Raw genomic sequence first — 8,921 nt, forward strand, 5'->3', positions numbered from 1 at the left:
ATTTGTTCTCTGTTTCTAGATTTCTGGTTTGCTTTCTGTAATTAATTTTGGAAAGTTCTTGGCCACTAATCCTTCAATATTCCTCTGTTACATTCTCTTTCTTATCCTTTTTTATTTGAATTACATATATATTACACCTTTTGATACTGGCCTATAGTTATTGTATGTTCTGTACTTTTTTCAGTTTGTTTGCTTGTTGCTTTTCAATGGAGAATTTCTATTGATTCATCTTCATATCTTTAGGTTCACTGATTATTTCTTTAATCTTCTGATGAGCCCATCAGAGGCATTCTTTATTTCTGTTATTGTGTGGGGTTTTTTTTAATTTCTTTTTGATTTTTTCATCTCTCTGCTTACATTACCCATTTATTCTTGCAGGTTTTCCACTTTTTCTATTACAACCTTTACCATATTAATCATAATTACTTTAAATACTGTCTGATAATCCAATATGTCATATCTGAGTCTGGTTCCGATGCTTGTTTTGTCTTTTTAGACTGTTTTGGGTTTTTTTTTGTTTTTTTTTTTTTGCCTTTTTGCATACATTGTCATTTTGTGTTGACAAACATTGAGTATTATGAACTAAAGTAAATAGGACTTCAGTGTGATTATTTTAACATAGCTAGGCATTGGGCTGTGTTTAATGTTTATTATAGCTATAGTTATTAGAGGCTTCAAATGCATCTAGTATCCTTGTTTTTTGCCTCCCTTCTTGGCTTGGGGGATTCACAAGGTACTGCTCCTTGGATAGAGTCTGTGTTTTGCAGCTCTTACCGATATCACTTACTGTGTCATTACTGTGGGGATTTGTTGGTGCGGTCATAGGGTATGGCTGAGAGGAAGTGTTTTATAATCTTCTGAGTACGTCTCAGTCTTTTAGTTTCTGATGCATCTCAGGGCTGTGGCCTTCACAAGTGTTCTGTTTCTCTTTCAGTAGTATAGTTTATTTTTCCCTTTCCTGCTGCTCCATTCGCTGGCCAAAGCATTCCCAATCTATTTCCTTGAAGCCCGACTCCTGTCAATTTTTTTGTCTCTCTAGGTAAAACCAGAAAGCTGGAGGGGACTGGAGGAATTGGGAAATTTGAGATTTTTAATTTCTTACGATCTTTCTCAAGTTTTTACTATGAGAACTTGGTTGGGTTCTGAATGGAAAGCCTAAGAAAGAATGGAGCTACTCCAAACGCTACAGCACCCAAGAGATGTTCCCTCTCCTGCCAGTGCACACTCAGTCTCCAGAAATCTGACAAAACCCCGTTTATGGCTTCAGAGCTTCTGCCCCTGGTAAGCAATCTTGGTTCCCAAGTCTCCGAATACACTTGTCTCTCCAGATTCCAGGCTGATAGTTTACCCTACAGCCTTACTTCTCTGATGGTCCAGAAAATTTTGTTGATTTTCAGGTTTTCCAGATTTTTCTTGTTGTAGGATGGAAACGATAACTTCCAAGCTCTTTTCACACTGGTTGTGAGGTACTAAGAGCGGTCAAAATCATAGAGAAGAAAGTAGAATCATGGTTGCCAGGGGCTAAATGAACTGTTATGCTGTCTACAGTAGGAATGGCAGCTTCACTCTATGAAATTTTCAGCAGCTCAGGCGCCATGCAGCATTGGTGAGTGGGGGCTTCATCTTCAAATCTGCAAGCTTGGATTCTCATTCCAGTCAACAGTTCAAAGTCATGGCTGCTTGATGATGAGATGCTGAGTATGGTTCTCAAGGAAGAAGCTGGGCGCGGCCGCTCTCGATGTTTGAGGTGTGCACTGCCTCTATATCAGCTCGCTTAAACAGTCGTTTCTTGATCTTTGTTTGTTTAAATTTTTAAAAAGGCTCTTTAGCATTTGGCCAGAGCGTTACGCAGGTTGCTCCATCCATCGGTGCTTATACTTATGCTTCGACCAAGCATATCCCAAAAATTTCCCATGGAACATGTCTCCATCGAGATGTTTTAGGAGGCTTGTCTTGGGTACTACGCAATAAGCAGAGCCCCATACCACCCTCCAGAATCTTAAAAGTTTATAAAGTGGTTTGTTTCAGTCACATATCAATGACACACATCTTTTAAGTGCCTCACTCTTAGATGAGAATGGATAGAAAAATCTCCAAATATTTTTAGAAAGATCTTGCAGAGACAAAAAAAAGAAAGAAAGAAAGAAAACCTCAGAAGTAATATATTCATGAGAATAAAAGAAAACAATGTTATTAAAAGAATATTCATAGAAGAGCTTATGAAAATTAAAAATTAAAATGTAGACCTTAATAATTCAATAGGAGGGGTGACAGATAAAGTTGAGGAAATCTTTCCAAAAGTAGAACAAGAAGCAAAGAGATGAAAAATAGAAGAAAAAGTTAAGGATATTAGAGATCAGTCCAGAAGATTCAACATATGATAAACAGTAGTTTCAGAGAAAGAGAACATATAAAACAAAATTATCCAAAAAATAATACGAGAAAATGTCACAGTGCTTTTAAACAAATGGGCTCACTGAGTACCCTCCCAAGAAATAAATAATGTACACCAAGATATATTATTATAAAATTATAGAACATCTAGAAGAAAGGAAAGATACTAAAAAGCTTCCAAAGAAAAGAGAAGCCTAACTTAGAACTAGAGGATGGAGGGCTTCAAAAGGAATATTCCTGTAAAAAAAAGTCATGACAGATTACCTGATCTGTTTGAACAGAATGAGAGATGAGTTCCAGTTTCAACTGTGAGTTTAGAGATGAATAAGCAACTAAAAAACTAGGGCAAAAGGGGAAAAATCAAGTCAAAGGAAATGAAAAGTTGCATAAGAAAGGAAATATAATACACTTCTTGGCTTAACTGTGAGTAAATATTGATGATAATTTCAATGTTGAGTACTGATTTAACTAAAATTGTGATATAATAACTTTATCAGGAGGATAGAGCAAAAATATGTGTTGGGGAAGGAGTGTTGTGTAAAAAAGGTAAAGCCTCAACTTTCATAGTTGGAAGTTAATAGATAATATCTAAAATGGAAAAATCTAGAAATAATAATATAAACATGGTTTTGGAAATTTGGAGTTATAGCCTAGAAGAAACAGTTAAAAAGTTGCAGTGATTGTCTCTAGGAAGTAGCAATTGGATATGGGGAGAATAGAGTGTTTCATTATGATTTTTTTATCTGACTTTTTAAACTATGTACTGAACTATTTTGATAAAAATAAAACTTAAATTTAAAAATAATATGAGGTAGCATCAATTGACTTGTGGACCTTCTACGAACACAACAAAAAATATTGAGTGCATTAGCTATCTTTAAGCCAATATCTGCCCTTCTTATTCTGAAGTAGAAGATAAGTAGATACATATATTTTTATATAGAAATTTAGTATGCCAGATCCAAGCTTACAGTTACAAAATACAGAACTTATTCAATACATGATACATGTTGACAGGATCGCAGTATACTCTTCAGCCATGTGTTTCAGTAAGTATGCTCCCCTCTTTATTTATTACAGTTTAGATTTTTGCCAAGGCCATGTTTGTATTTCTATTTAACTTCAGCTCAGTTAAGCTCACAGCTTCCCCAAAATACCAAAAGCAGAGTCTTAGTAATCAAAGAGTTAAATGTAATCCTACTAAAATACCTTGAAATTTGATAGAAGCCAAGTGACTGGTGCAATGTGGTCCGTTTAACTAAAGTTTTCTCCTGCTTGGTTATATGAGCTCTTTTGACAAGCAGTATTTTGCTTAGTATAAGTTATTTTAGTATTATAATTTCTTATCAAATGATGGGTTTACTTTCGGTATCTGTTCATCAAGAGCTTACTACACTCACTAATGTTGACTTCACTCATCTTTAAGACAAAATTTCCTCTGAATGAACACAGTTCTCACTTTACACTGAAAATCCACAAGAAGGTGGGATTCATTGTACAAAAATTTACCCATCATACAAGTGAATTTTATCTCCGTGTGATAAGTAAAAGGTCACAAGGGAGAAAAAATACTCATTTTTTCTTTTTTTTTTTTTTTTACAGTAGAAAAGTTTTATTAGAAGGGAAAGTACACTTCCAGATGTGGAAGCGGGCCCAAGCAAGAGAAGCTCAAAAGGCCAAGAAATACTGAATTTTTGCCTAGTCATGGAACATCAATTGTAAAGTCCTTTGTTTATCTCTTCAAAAAGAGAAAAAAAGAATGACAACTCATGTACATACCATTAAAAGAGTATAACCTTTATGAAGAGCAATGTGTCAATAAATATAGCGAAAACCCTAAAAAAGGGCACGACCCAAATTAAAACCAAAAGGAAATACCACTACACGTTTTTTAGAATGGCTACTGTTTTGTTTTGTTTCTTTTTTTTTTGTAACTGTCACTATCAAGTACTGGAGCAACTGCTGGTGGGAATGAAAAACAGTCCAAGTGCTATGAAACACAGTTTGGCAATTTCTTCCGAAGTTAAACACACACTCACAATACAAACCAGCACTAGCTATTTGCTCCCACTCCCGGGTATTTACTCAAGAACAACAAAAACATACATCCACTCACAAACCCGTAATCGACGGTCTATAGTGGTTTTACTCATGGTTGCCAAAAACTAGAAACAACCCACATGTTCTTCAACTGGTAAGTGGATAAACAAACTGTGGTACACCTATATAATGGGAAAACTCAGCAATAAAATGAAATGAATTTTAATATGCAACCACATGAATGAATGCTAAATGAAAGAAGCCAGGCTCGAAAGGCTACATACTGTACAATATAATACCTAAGACGTTCTGAAAAAGGCAAATTTATAGAGTCAGGAAACAGATCGGCAGTGACCAAAGGATGAGTGTGGGAAGAGACACTGACTACGAAGGGGCAGGAGGGGATTAGGGTAGGGCAGAGGCAATGAACGGTTGGTTCTATATCTTGATTATGATGATGGTTACATGACTGTACGCACTTGTCAAAACTCATAGGGCTGTACACTAAAAGGGGTGTAAAAAAATTTGCTGTATATAAGTCACACCTCTGTAAACTTGATCTTAAAAACAAGAATGAATTGGAACTTTTTCACAATCAAAAGTTTTTTTAAAGAATATATACCCTCTTGCAATTCTAATTCTAAGAAACCATTGGACGAGTGTGTGAAAATACATGAACACGAATACTCTAACTGAGACATTGTTTGTCATAGGTAAAAACAAATTTTAAAAAAACCCAACAGTCCAAAGGCAGAGGATTGGTTAAATGCTTTAGGTTACTTCTATACAATACTATACAGTTTAAATTGAGGACAAAGATATATAGTTTTTGACATAGAAAAATGTTCACAAAATAGTGTTAGAAAAAAGGTTATAGGCCAATTATATTGTATGGTCTTATTTTTATAAAAAATACAATATTTAGGCACATAAAATATATGCATTGAGATACATATGGAAAAAAAGCTTTATGGAAAAAAGTTTGTAAGATATCAGAATGTTGACAGTGGTTATCTCTAATTGGGAGAATCTGGAGTGATGGGTTTTTTTGAATCTTCTATTTTCCCTAAACTAATCAGGTATTACTCGTAGAATTAAAAAATAATAAGTAAGAGGAAAAGCAACAAGCCATTGCCAAGATCTGATGTTCTCTACCGTTCTGGTGCCAACTCCAAATAACTCTTTCCTTTTTATTGTTTTCAAAAAGAAGCAAAAAACTCAATTCTTCCCAATGTGCATGGATCTATAACCAATCTGTGGTAGAGCTACTTAACTAAAATATGTGTGATACATGAAATGATAAGCATGTTGGATGTAGAACGATGGGGAGAATGCAAGGTCTATGAGCTCCTCAACAACTGCATTTTGCAGATATTACCTCAGCAATGACTTGGAGCTTAGATGAGCTCCTCAACAACTGCATTTCGCCTTTGCAGATATTACCTCAGCAATGACTTGGAGCTTAAAAAAATGGGTTTGTCGGTTTTGTTTTTGGCTTTCCTCTTCAAAACAATGCCACCTCACGTACTACAGAGAATTAACTGAGGCATCAGCAGCCAGAGCCAGAAATGCCCTCTGTTTTCTTTAAAGGTTTTGTTTTTATTTAAGTATTTTAACGCATTTTGAGTGAGGCGTTGGTCAGAGCCTGATCCCTTGTCCTATCAATATTTCTCTGTGACCTCAGCCAAGTCACTTTATCTTTGAAGACTCACATCCTTTTGAAAAATATATAGGTATTTTGAGAGGAAAGATGTCGATGAAAGCACAGCAGTCTCTCTTACTATAAGATTTCAAAGAAATCCGAATCATTGGTCACAATCTGATTTGAGAACAGACTTCTTATTTGGGGGATGATTTAAACCACTAATAAGCTACCCATCATTACAAGATTTTGGTATATTATCCTCTGATTTCTATTCCTATAGCAATTCAGGCATAAAAGTTCCTTCAAAAACAAAGGAAAAATCCTCTTTAACTAGCATCTTCTCACCATCAAAGGGAAGTGATAGAGGTGTTAATGTCTTCTGCTTGGGTTGGTACGTGACTTTCATTTGGGTTAAATGAATGGGAGAGAATAAGAAGAAGGGAGAAGACAGGCAGAATGAGGTGGCCGCCGGAGCAGATGGAACAAATAATTACAATTCTGGGGCACCACGGTGTCCTTTTTTCCTTCCTCCTTGCAAAGAAAGCCATTTATAAATACATCAAGGAGAATCCTGCTTCGACCTAACCTATCCTTTGGTGTCACCCTCAGAGACAGTGAAGCATGGGTCTGCTCGCTTCTGAGTGGCAATTTTTATGTTCTCACTTATAGAACCTGGCTATGCTCCCATCCTGAGGAAAGATGGTTGACATTAGGTGAAGACACTCTTACTGCTCACTGCCCACCCGCCTTGGATCTCGTAACCCTTTGCTACCACTGATTAGAACTTCTCACCACTGTTTTCCAGTAATCAGGTGAGGTAGCTACAGCTGCTGAGAGATCGTGAAATTCTCGAGGGTGGGGTTTATGTCTTATTAATTTTTTATTTCTAGGACTCGGCCTGGTGCCTAGCACTTCAAAGTACTCAATATATGTTTGTAAACTAGCAAAAGTATGGTTGCTAACCTCTACAAAGAACAATCCCAGATGGCCGGCATCACTACAGAGAATGGCAACCACTTATTACCTCTGCTTCTCCAGCTGGTGCAGGGCACTGATTTCCTTCGTGGTCCCCCAGACCAGTAGCATCGGCATCCCCTAGCAAACTGTGAAAATGCAAACCTCTGGACGGACCCCAGACCTACGCAATCAGACACTGTGGTGGGGAGAGGCCCAGAAATCTGCATTTCACAAGCTTTCCAGGTGATTCTGATGAACGCTGACATTTGAGAAGCAGTGATGCAAGAGGAAGTTCAATGGTCCCTGAGTCCTTGCTCAGCTTCAGCTTAGTGGCTATATGACCACCGGAGAACCCCTACATCCCTCAAAACCCAGTCTGTACAGGATAAACAAGGCAGTTGGAATGGTGCCTGAGAACGCTTCTGGTCTAAAATTCTGCGAAATACCAAAGGTAGAAAGAAAGTAAATAAATGTCCCAATGACTAGGTTCATTCATTCAATCAGCAAATATTTATGTAGCAGGCAGTGTTCTGGGCACAGAATCAGTGCATGACACAAAATTACTCCTTTTTAATTAAATTTGTAACATTTCTGACCGCAGACCCTTACCTGTCCGCTGTCTATAAGATGCTCACATTGCATCTGTCTGCAAATGTGAACCAGAAAACTGAAGAAAAAACAACCCAAAGAGCTCTGGCCGCTCCCTCCCCGCAAAGGACTTTGACTTTAACTCTTGGGAGCTTTTGTGTTCGCTTAACAGCTTCGGTACCAACTGTTAGAAGACGATCTGGTGATAGTAAATGTGATGATCTATCAAGTTAGAATATCTCTGGGTCTATAGGAAATTCGTGGCACAAAGTTGCTTGCACTCTTAGGCCATTGAATTCCACCTAATTCTGTCTCCTCGTTGGTTCTTTCCTCTCAGCATTTAGTTGCCGCCCGCGCTGTTTGAGTGAGCTCCTGTGTTGGTCATTCTCTCCTTTTGATCGGCCTCCCTCCTCCACTGAACTCTCGTATGCCCCCAACACGCACAAACTCAGAGCGCTTAGCGAACTCCTGTAAGGTGGTTTAGACTAATTGGGATATTTAGTGAGTTTAAATATCCTTTTTAAAAAGGACCTCTTAAGAAAAAACAAACCCAAATACCGCGCTTGGCCACTTTTGCTTCTGACCTGTCCACATGTCCCTGCCTTTGAAAGGCCAGGAGATGGCGCCAGGAGACAGCAGAATGCCTTGGTTTCTGCCGGAGGGGGCGTCTCAGCCAATGGGGAGGGAGGGAGGGGAGGTGTAAGGAATAGACTGGAGAGAAGTAAAATTAAAACAAAGGTGCCAGATTTTGAGTAGCAACTAAGGAGCGGGTAAGAGGGAGTCTTTTGTTCATTTGTTTTTTGTAACATATAAGGGTCCTCTTGACGCCTACTCCGAATACGCCTGGTGACAATAGAAATGTCCACAGTAGAGCCAATGATCAAAATAAAGACAAGTCCCTGGAGGACGGTGCTTGCCGCTTGTCCCTCTCCTAGAAGCCAGGGCCTTTGTCCATCCAGGAAGTGCAAGGGCCTGGAGGGGCTGCTCACCCAGAAGTGGGAAGGTGCCAAGTGGGGCTAAGACATCTTTGTGAAACAATATTCTATTGTATAGACAAAAATCCCAAAGCCCGCCAGCAGCGAAACACTTTCCAGAAGGAATCACACAAAACATTTTCAATTAAAATTTTAAAACTTAAAAATGTCATAGACAACCGAGAGGTGGCGCCTGGCAAGACACCCCACCTGCCTTGGGAGGCTGAGTTTCTGTCCCCAGACGTTCCCTAGGAACTCTGAGGTCATTCTGTCTAGGCCTCTTCTTTCTACCATGAAAGAGATGTCTCTGCCTTTTTTTTTTT

Source organism: Pteropus alecto, unplaced genomic scaffold (assembly GCF_000325575.1).
Source record: "Pteropus alecto unplaced genomic scaffold, ASM32557v1 scaffold106, whole genome shotgun sequence".
Taxonomy (NCBI): Eukaryota; Metazoa; Chordata; class Mammalia; order Chiroptera; family Pteropodidae; genus Pteropus; species Pteropus alecto.